This window comes from Lissotriton helveticus, chromosome 4_2, assembly GCF_964261635.1.
Source record: "Lissotriton helveticus chromosome 4_2, aLisHel1.1, whole genome shotgun sequence".
Taxonomy (NCBI): Eukaryota; Metazoa; Chordata; class Amphibia; order Caudata; family Salamandridae; genus Lissotriton; species Lissotriton helveticus.
In genome coordinates, this window is record NC_136064.1 from 136,018,456 (window position 1) to 136,030,225 (window position 11,770).

The following is an 11,770-nucleotide window of genomic DNA, read 5'->3' on the forward strand; positions in this document are numbered from 1 at the left end:
CCTCCCCCGGGCGTCCGGGGCACCCATCTCCAGGAGGCCAACAGCATGGCAAAGTACCCGGGACGGGCTCCATGGGTCCCGGGCAGTCCTCCCCCAGGCTTCCGGGGCTTCCATCTCCAGGCCAACGGCAGGTCAAAGTGCCCAGGACGGGCTCCACGGGTCCCTGGCAGTCCTCCCCCACCGGGCGTCCGGGGCTCCCTTCCCCAGGCCAACGGCATGCCAGAGTGCCCAGGACGGGCTCCACGAGTCCCGAGCGTCCGGGGCTCCCTTCCCCGGGACACCGGCTTGTCAGAGTGCCCATGACGGGCTCCACGGGTCCCGGGTATCTGGGACTCCCTTCCCTGGGCCAACGGCATGCCGGAGTTCCCAGGACAGGCTCCACGGGTCCCGGGCGTCCGGGGCTCCCTTCCCCGGTCCGACGGCTTGTCAGAGTGCCCAGGACGGGCTCCACGGCTCCCGGGCGTCCGGGGTTCCCTTCCCCGGGTCAGCGGCATGTCAGAGTGCCCAGGACGAGTTCCACGGGTCCCGGGCAGTCCTCCCCCGGGCGTCCGGGGCTCCCTTCCCCGGGCCGTCGGCAGGTCAGAGTGCCCAGGACGGGCTCCATGGGTCCCGGGCAGTCCTCCCCCCGGGCGTCCGGGGCTCCCTTCCCCGGGCAGACGGCAGGTCAGAGTGCCCAGGACGGGCTCCACGGGTCCCGGGCAGTCCTCCCCCCGGGCGTCCGGTGCTCCCTTCTCCAGGCCGATGGCAGGTCAGAGTGACCAGGACGGGCTCCACGGGTCCCGGGCAGTCCTCTCCCGGGCTTACGTGGTTGTCCGACAGATTCGGGCAGATGTGCTTTTACGAACCGGATCGGAATCGGCCCAAATAATAATAATAATAATAATCCACATTTGTAAGGCGCACAATCACCCGTAAGGGTCTCTAGGCGCTAGGGGCCGTTGGGAAGATTAAGCAAGCTATTGCCCAGAGTCACATGGTGCTGGGCTAATCTGCCGCCGGTGCCGGGGATCGAACCGTGATCCCCAGATTCCGGAGTCAGCCGCCCTAGCCGCGGCGCCAGCTATTTCCCAGAGTCACGTGGTGCTGGGCTAATCTGCGGCCGGTGCCGGGGATCGAACCCCGATCTCTGGGATGCTCGAGGGTTACTACGCGCTCTACAAAAACCTTAAATAAAAAAATCTCCAGATTCCGGAGTCAGCCGCCCTAGCCGCGGCGCCAGCTATTTCCCAGAGTCACCTGGTGCTGGGCTAATCTGCCGCCGGTGCCGGGGATCGAACCGTGATCTCCAGATTCCGGAGTCAGCCTCCCTAGCCGCGGCGCCAGCTATTTCCCAGAGTCACGTGGTGCTGGGCTAATCTGCGGCCAGTGCCGGGGATCGAACCCTGATCTCTGGGATGCTCGAGGGTTACTACGCGCTCTACAAAAACCTTAAATAAAAAAATCTCCAGATTCCGGAGTCAGCCGCCCTAGCCGCGGCGCCAGCTAATTCCCAGAGTCACCTGGTGCTGGGCTAATCTGCCGCCGGTGCCGGGGATCGAACCGTGATCCCCAGATGGGGATATCCCAAAAATCTGGCATGGATACGGCCCGCCAGGACTGGTTTGGGCACCCCTGCAGTAAGCCCTCTGCTTACACCGGGTAAGTCTCGCACTTTCTTACTCGAATGGCGAATTCCTTTCCTTTGTTGTCGACCACTTATTGGTCCCTCAGCTTTAGGTACTTAATGTACCTGATTGTGCCCTGTGACGCTATGCCTCAGAGATACATTCTGGGTTTTCCGATCAGGTTTTCCTAATAATCCCAGCTTGCAGGGACGTTTGCCTTTCTCTGTCCCTCCCCTTTCCCCTTTGCCTGGACCTTCGTTAACCATGTTCTAGTGCAGGTTTTTAAGTTGACCACTAGGGGGAGATGGAGCGAGAGGCTTCGATATTTACACACTTGAAACACTTTGTTCATGACGTCGAGCTGATTCCCCGTGGAAAATGTATGATCCGTAAATAAGCGATGGCATGATTTTACTTGTTACTACTCACAGCATAGGAGATAGGAAGAGACCTGTCAACTTATTGCCCAAAAAAGGAAAGGAGGCTTTTACTGCCGGTGCAGTGGACTCGAGTGTTGCAAGATACTTTTTTTTTTTTTTTTGATTTCAAGAGTTTTTATTAAGAAAATTTCCATTACAGTGATGCACCTCCTTGTTCTTCCAACCGTACCCCAAAAAATGAGTAACTTTTTTCTCATTCAAGCTTCGTACCTTAAATCTTCCATTGGCCTTCTTTGACTTTTTTTACTGTCAAAAAACACCATTTCAGTTTCATCTTTGTTTGTCATTAGATTATTTTTATTTTTCGAACTTTAGCTGTTCCGCGCACGCGCACCGGAAGCACTGCAGCCCACATTATTCAGTCTCTAGGATAGCCAACAGGTGACCAGCGAGCTTAGGGAGAAACATATTCACTTCTCCAAGAGCCAAATGTAAACTGAGAGGAAGGCTGCTTCGAGCCTTTCCTTTCTTTGTAAAGAAAGTCTCAGAAGCAAACACCTTCCAGCCACGTCTGTCAGTGTCATAAGCAGATAATGCCACTCTGCAAAGGCAAAAGGATGTCAGTCACACTTTGTGAATTTTCTTCATAATTTCCATCCATCAATGCAGTTGAAAGCTGTCGCAAAATCTATTCGTGCGGAATCCCTTCACATCACTCCGCCAGGGGCGCCACCTCTGGATCAGCTGGGAAGCTCTTTGTCATTTGTCGCAAGAACACCAAATAGGAAGAGGAGGAAATGCTCCTATCAGACTAAACGAGTGACCAAAGATGAAGGTACAAATATTCCTGGTATTATCGGAAGTCTCTGGATGAGCACAGTTTCTCGCGAAGACTATCCAACTTACAGGCGAATAGATGAAGCCGTGGGCATTGGCACACTTCACTTGTGATAACCTGGCTTTGCTACAAGCGACTGCAGGATGGGGGTATATCCAATGATTGCGCATTCCCTTAGGCCACAGGTAGACACACTCCCGCGTCACACATACGTCCAACCCGACTGCAAATCAAACAAACAACTTGGTTTGTGTCTTGGGGTGCATCTTTAAATTTACACATGCAAGTAACTATAACTTTTCAAAACAAGCATTGGCATAGCCAATAGGTCTTGCTATGGGACCTTGTAAGTGTTTAGCCAGCCAACAGTTGGTGTTGTTGTACGAAGGATATTCTGCTGCATAACTAAATACTTATAATGCCCCAAAAGCAAAACCTATTGGCTATGCCAATGCTTGTTTTTATATTGTCAGCACTATTTTCTTCCCGTGCCTCCCCCTCCCACAGTCCGTACCTTCTCGTACCCTCCCTCCCGTTGTTCGTGCCTTCTCACCCGCCCGTTTGCAATGCAATAGGTCTTGCGAAGATGCTTGTTGGATGTGGTTGCTCCTTGGCGAGGGCAGGTGGGTCCCCGGGGAGGGAGTGGTGAGGCTGTGGGCCATGTGACAAGGACGTGCAGAGTCTCGTTAATGAGTCATAAGACTCTGGCAGAGATTGGCTTGGCCCCAGCACTCCTTCCACTCCCACGATCCCACGCAACAAAGGCACTCCGAGATATGGGGGTGGGCCGGGCACATTAGGGCGAGAGGCTCTGCCCAGCCTTGTTACAGATTCCCAGCCAATGCCCACTTTCACAGACTGGCATCGGCCAAACTGCCTTACCCTGTAGCGCAGGGTGGCATCAGTTAAAGTCCCGCTTCCAGCATAGAGCGCCATCCCTTAACTGTATCACTAAAGGACATTTTCCAATGTCCTTATTAGGTCGAGCCTACACATCCCTTGCGCTGTTAGGCGATCTGGTGTAGTTACTTTGTGGAGGTCTGTCTCCTCCCGCGCTTTGATAGGCTTTCATGTATGTCCTTAAAAAACGTAGCCTGCAAATGGCTACTAGTTGGTGCATGTCCCGCCTTTTCTGGCAAGTTAACTCCCATGGAGTAATGCAGCAGGAACGAGAAGGGACGAGCATGATGCGAACGAGCAGGGGCGAGCAGGATGCTTGTGTGCTGATTACCACGAAGCACAGCTGCCTGAGACTTTGTAACCCCTCCCAGCCCGGCACACACTGCAGCTTCATCCCCGTCAATAGCTTTTTTTATTCTTCACAAATGTTAACTTTATTGATTGTTTTATTTATCTTCAGGGCACACAAACCACTGATTGTACCTGCCGCCCGGTTCATGGGCCATGTGCATACGTTTTATGTACAAACGCTGCCCTTGTTGTGCATTCACTGATCCCATAGCCGCACTTGTGCTGTAGTTGTAAACATCATAAGCTAAAGTGCGAGTGCCGCCGCTGCTTAAAAAATGAAAGAAATGAAAAAAATATGTGTTTCTATTTCTTTACTTTTTAAGCCATTACGGCACCCGCGCTTTAGCTTGCAATGTTTACAGCTACAGAAAGAGTGCCACAAAGTTCTTGCATTTGCGGTGCACCGCTTACAGGTTTTCAAAACACATATATAAAAGGTATTGTCATTTACGATGCTAATACCTAAAACTCTCGCAAATGCGAGACCTATTGCATCGCAAATACTTGCGATGTGTACGCTGAGGAAAGGGCTACGAGGGCTGGAGACGAGTCACAAAAGTGGCGGCACAGATTACAGGACTCTGGCCTGCTTCCGTAATAGTTATGTTATATATATATATGTAATCCCTGCGAAGTGTCTGAGGCCAAAGGCACATTAATCAACCGGCGTGCTGTGAACTTCCAGACCAGGACCCGGAGGCAAAACTTGACAATGTGCCTCAAGAGACCTTTTGTACTTTTAAGTAATTTGCCACCAAATTATTTAAAAGTTTATCGAACTACAACACCGAAACACATATAAACCTATTATGGACAAAGGTTCATCCAGCTCATCATTTATGCAAGCCCACAGTCATATACACATGTAGCAAAGACATATTCACCCAATTACAGTTCATTGAAATGTAAAGCAGCAACCTAAATAATAAAAAGCCGACCTAAACAACTGAATATATGTCGTCTACAGTGGAGCAACGTCTTATCCATCCACTCTTGGCCACCACATGCCTCTCTTTTTCTGGTTTCTGGGTTTTGCCAAGGCTCTTAATTGAGTCTTGGTTCTGTTGACCTAAGCAGGTAAGGCTGGCTGTACGTGGTCGTCATGAGTTTTCAACTCATGCAGGATGACATAATGAAGTCACCTATATAAAGGTAGAGAAAGGACAAGAGGCTGCTTATAGAAATGTGGTCCCTGTAAAGAAGATGAACCCATGGGGTAACCAGTGGTCAGCCTGCAGTGGCCTGGTGGAGACACTGGGGGTGGGGGGTCGGGAGGGTTTCCGTCATTTATATTTATAAACTACTGTTGTGAGGTTGTTTCACGCTCTTCTTCTTTCCTTACCCCTTTCCTGCTGTTCATCCTAGTTGTGTATGGAATGTGATGACTGCATAGAATGGTGGGTGCATGAGGTTAGGCAGTTGGTGTCAGCAGGCTGAGCAGTAAGGATACTGCTCCTGGTGGGGTGTACTTTATGCCTAATTACCATCTTGGCTCTACCTTAAGGTTCTTGTAACTGAACTACAAATAAAGATGTACCTTGGAACCTATCCTGAAGATTCTTACTTGCAACAACTACTTTATCAGATACTTGCAGCTAAGGAGCCACACCCAGTGATACAGAAATCTGCACACATTAGCACCCCAATGCGCAGCCCCCTAATGAGGGGAGTCTGCTCCACGCTACTGCTCTAATGAGGCTATGGGGCAATTGATGTCTGAAAGGTTCTCCTCCTGAGGAAGGGCAGTCGAGCCTCCTCTCATCCTATAGATCTGCAGCAGTGAGACCCGCCCTGCGTGCACTGCATGAAGCTTCAGGTACGAACACAACAAGGGTGCAGCAGAGGAGGGCTTTGGAAGGGTGGTTACAACTCGAATCCATAAAGGGACAGACAGAGCATCTTAGCTCCGTGCACCAGTCTCCTCTGCTCAGCTCAGGGTCTGCGTTTGCAAAACACAGCAGAGTCTGTCCATCCTACCCCTCCCCCTCCCCCTAGCAGTGCAGCCTATGTTGCTTCATTACTGCTGAATACTGAGCCGTCTGTCTTAGATTTGGGGCTCTTTACTTTCATTTCTTGCTCTTTGACGCCTCCCCTGAGGGGTGTGGGGGGGCACTGAAAGACTCGCCCTCAGTATAACATAATATGTTGTCTGCAGACTCCCCCCCCCCCCACCCACCGCTACGTCCATCAGCGGACACGGGGGTTGGGGGGAGGGGGAAATCTTTTTAAAAGCCTCTCACTAACTGGTGATTCAGGGCCTCGGACTTTTATGCGCACCGGTGGGGGCCGACTGGGCCCTCTACAGAGGAGCTTTATGTTTTAGCAGGAAACTTAGAACCGTGAAATCCCCCATCAAAATCAGATTGTAGAAAGGAGGGTGTGTGGGACATAACATTCGAAAAGTATAGTTGACAAGTGTTCGAGAGATAAGCTAATGTGCGCAGAATCACACGGTTTTCAGTCAAGAGATGGAGCTGGGACCAGAACCCAGGACTGTGAGCTCCAAGCTCAGACGCCTTGCTCCAGCGCCCTCAGCTGGCAGCATGCCACCTCCACTTGCACCCCCTTGGATCACCACCACACCCTTACCCAGTGGCACCAGCAGCACTGCGCCCTCAGCTGGCAGCATGCCACCTCCGCTTGCACCCCTGTGGAACACCACCACATCAGGACACAGTGGCACCAGCAGCACAGCGCTCTCAGCTGGCAGCATGCCACCTCCGCTTGCACCCCCTTGGACCACCACCACACCCTCACCCAGTGGCACCAGCAGCACTGCGCCCTCAGCTGGCAGCATGCCACCTCCGTTTGCACCCCCTTGGATCACCACCACACCCTCACCCAGTGGCACCAGCAGCACTGCGCCCTCAGCTGGCAGCATGCCACCTCCGCTTGCACCCCTGTGGAACACCACCACATCAGGACACAGTGGCACTAGCAGCACAGCGCTCTCAGCTGGCAGCATGCCACCTCCGCTTGCACCCCCTTGGATCACCACCACACCCTCACCCAGTGGCACCAGCAGTACTGCGCCCTCAGCTGGCAGCATGCCACCTCCGCTTGCACCCCTGTGGAACACCACCACATCAGGACACAGTGGCACTATCAGCACAGTGCTCTCAGCTGGCAGCATGCCACCTCCGCTTGCACCCCCTTGGATCACCACCACACCCTCACCCAGTGGCACCAGCAGCACTGCGCCCTCAGCTGGCAGCATGCCACCTCCGTTTGCACCCCCTTGGATCACCACCACACCCTCACCCAGTGGCACCAGCAGCACTGCGCCCTCAGCTGGCAGCATGCCACCTCCGCTTGCACCCCTGTGGAACACCACCACATCAGGACACAGTGGCACTAGCAGCACAGCGCTCTCAGCTGGCAGCATGCCACCTCCGCTTGCACCCCCTTGGATCACCACCACACCCTCACCCAGTGGCACCAGCAGCACTGCGCCCTCAGCTGGCAGCATGCCACCTCCGTTTGCACCCCCTTGGATCACCACCACACCCTCACCCAGTGGCACCAGCAGCACTGCGCCCTCAGCTGGCAGCATGCCACCTCCGCTTGCACCCCTGTGGAACACCACCACATCAGGACACAGTGGCACTAGCAGCACAGCGCTCTCAGCTGGCAGCATGCCACCTCCGCTTGCACCCCCTTGGATCACCACCACACCCTCACCCAGTGGCACCAGCAGTACTGCGCCCTCAGCTGGCAGCATGCCACCTCCGCTTGCACCCCTGTGGAACACCACCACATCAGGACACAGTGGCACTATCAGCACAGTGCTCTCAGCTGGCAGCATGCCACCTCCGCTTGCACCCCCTTGGATCACCACCACACCCTCACCCAGTGGCACCAGCAGCACTGCGCCCTCAGCTGGCAGCATGCCACCTCCACTTGCACCCACTTGGAACACCACCACACCCTCACCCAGTGGCACCAGCAGCACAGCGCCACCTCAGCTGGCAGCATGCCACCTCCGCTTGCACCCCCGTGGAACACCACCACACTAGGACACAGTGGCACTAGCAGCACAACACCCTCAGCTGGCAGCATGCCACCTCCACTTGCACCCCCTTGGAACACCACCACACCCTCACCCAGTGTCACCAGCAGCACAGCGCCCTCAGCTGGCAGCATGCCACCTCCGCTTGCACCCCCGTGGAACACCACCACACCAGGACCCAGTGGCACCAGCAGCGCCCTCAGCTGGCAGCATGCCAACTCCATTCTACACAAGGGGTGAAGGGGGAATAGGACAGTAGGGCAGCCCCCCACTCAAACGTCTTTCACAAAAAAGCCCTACTACGTCCACTGGCATCAAAAGATTGACTACTTAGGACATCTGGGTTTAATTGTGAATAATTAATACCCCTATTATAATTTTAATAATTTAAGTCCTAAAGTCAAGATGCTTAACCCAACACGGAATGCACAGGTCACCTCACATACAGAACAGAAAGTAAAGAATGTGAGAAAACAGAGAGAGTACCTCACGGACGTAACACCCGAGGGGGTTCCCAGCTAGTGTTTGCCGGTATACCCACTTCTCATTATAGGCAACTCTCTCTGTATATGTGAAGAATAGACAAACCACAGTAAAGAATGTCAAAGTGGTGTGTGAGAATAAAGTTGACACAAGACAGACAGTGTACGTGAATAAACAAATCCTGATGTGTAAATTTGGGTGTGTAAATTCACCATCAAACCCCAACAAAAAACCAACATATAAAAGATGAGAAGTCGTGCTGGCTATCTGACTTTATTCCTTGCTGCAGGACTTCCCGATTAAAAATGGTTAGACTTTACCATGTTAATTCTTTGGACATAGACCGACATGTTTCATTGCTCCTGTGTGAGCAATTTCTTCAGGGTGAAATATGGGGTCATTATTCTCACTCTTCACTTAGTACAGGACCTTAAGCTTGCCCAGTCTGAGCATACCAGCAAGCCACTTGACTACGCGTCTTCCGATCACGAGTCTGCTTGGCTCTACTATTCACGAGCCAATCTCTGCCGCGTCCCTCCGGCGCTTCAAGCTACTAAATGAAGAGTGAGAATAATGACCCCATATTTCACCCTGAAGAATTATTAAAATTATAATAGGGGTATTATTATTCACAATTAAACCCAAATGTCCTAAGTAGTCAACCTTTTGATGCCAGTGGACGTAGTAGGGCTTTTTTGTGAAGCATGCCAACTCCGCTTGCTCCCCAGCACCACCTGCTGACGCTGTCACCTTCTGACACATCCACGCGAACTGCTGTGATTGACAGACTGCTTCCGGTATAGTGTTGAGGTTTTTGGAGCAGCTGCAGAAAGCCCAACCTTCCACCAGGGCAGGAAGTTTCTTGTGTTATTTTTTGTAGTCGAAAATCATGATTTCAGCATCCGTAGCACATGGACGCACCAATGTTGGAATTGCCCTTGGGGTGGCACCTCATCCACAGAAGGGGCTACCATCACCATTGGCTTTCGTTGGTGAGTCGCACATTAGGTGTTTAATTCATCCTGTAAGCACAGGGCGGCACCTTTCTAATCTATAGATGTTGCGGCTCCTGCCCCTTGTTGCATGTAACTTGATTGTTTCGCATGCTGTAGGGTTCCCTAATCCGTAACCCCCCTTCTTGAGTAAGCCTTGACCGCTCAATGCCGTTACCTCTCGAGATTTAAGACTCAGATGGGAGACTTTAGCACCGGTTCCCCATGTACAGCGCTGGGGTAGGCTCCCGGATTGCGTCCCACTACGGACAGGACAACCACAGCGAGGTGTCCACGCCTGGGGTAACCGCTGAAGCGGACACTTCGACAGACTGGGGTCTCAGCCATGGCAGGACCCTGTGTACATCGTTTACATTGCAGGTTGTGAACACAACACTCCTCCACTCCACTAGTGTAGATAGTTTGGTTCGGCCCTGAAGAAATGCACGGTATCAGTTTGAACGCTATTGCATGAAACATGTCGACCAGTACTATATAGAGTAGGCTACTGCTTCCTTGGACCCTCAAGTCAGAAAGCAGCCGCTCTGATTGTTTTTATTGAGGTGGGTTTCCACTTTATTAAAATCATCGTGGACAACCCAACCTTTTTTAACTGTTTCTTACACATCTACACCCCTCACTTCCTTCCCTAGGGCCCTCACACCCACGGCACCATACGGCAGGAACAAAAGATCTCCGCCAAAGAGCCCCTTTATGGGAGCCCGTCGGGTATTGCTGCTCCGACCCGGCGAGGAGCGAGCCCACATGATGAAGCACGACACCTAGCTTGCTGGGTGTGTGAGGACTCTAGTTCCGAATAGGGGGATCCCCCTCCTGTGTGCCTTCACTTGCTTTGTTTTCAAATGTCGTTTTAGTCTTTCCTCTCTGGGCAACAGTGTATTCTCTTTTGTTAGACTTTGGCACTTCCAAGCATTGCAGCGGCACCCTAGGTATGAGGCACTATCAATAAATGGCAACTTGTTGTAGGAAGGTGGAGTCTGTCTACATGGTTGCCCCCACTTTTATCTGGTGTTTTGATGGTTTTTGACTTAGTTTGGCTGGGATCCTGCTATTCAGGGCCACAGCCTATCTGCTTTCCTCTCTAAATTAATTTCATGCACAAGGGTACACTCCAGCTTGGTTACTGGGGCAACCTTGTGAGTCCCTAGTATATGGTACACTAGGTACTAAGGGCATAGATTCCCCAGAGGCCACCCAGGGGCTGAAGCATGTATTATGCCACCCCTGGGAAGTCTTTAAAAATGACACCACAGGTCTGCTACTGCAGCCTGGGTAAGGTGGTGTATGCACCCCTTACTAAGATATAGGTTACCTATATCTACCTTTAATCGCTGACACATATAAGCCTATCAGTCACTCCTAAGGCAGGCCTTATCAATCCTGAAGGCAGAGTGCTTGGTTTTGTGTGAGAGGATGCCCAAGCATGAGCAGGACCCCTCTGCAGCTTTCGGAGCCTAATCTCTGAGGCTGGTCTGTGATGCAGCCAGACCATCTACTCAAGTGCATTATAACCTCGCAGTAAATGCTAACTCTGGAATGGCTGCATGGAAACATGTCATGTTTAGTGTCAAACACTTTGGAATCCTACCCCCCCCCCCCTGCCAGTCCTGGCAGCAGGGATAGAATTCCACCCTTCGAGAGGAAGAGACATGTACACACTGGTCTGCCCGGTAATAGTTTAAAAGAGCCCTGCCATCACAAAATGGATGCTGCAGCCACAGACATGAGTCTGGCATCCTGCTGCTGACCGAAACTCCAGCAGGGGAGGCCTGGACAATAGGTTTCGTGTCACAGGGAGGTGTAACCACCTCCCATACAGGCTTTAGTGTATTGGGGCTGGGTGGGGGCACTCTGAGAGTGCCAAAAAGTCTGCACTGGTGACACATTTGGTGTCCCTGTGCATTAACCAGTTCAAACACTTTGCAGGGGCTACCGGCCCCTGCTCTGGCACAAAACTGGACAAAGGAGATGGGTGTAGCCACCCCTCTTTCCAAACCCTCCCATAGCTGGGCCCCCAGAGTATGTCCAAACCCTTTTCTTAGTATAAGTTAGGGACCCTGGCAACAGGACTTTAGATTACACCTGGACCAAACTATGAAACTGAATCCTGGAACTTCGATGCTCTACTAAAGAATAGATGACGGGACAATCTCCATTAGGGTCAAGGAGTGACTCCCCTGCTCAAGCAGGTA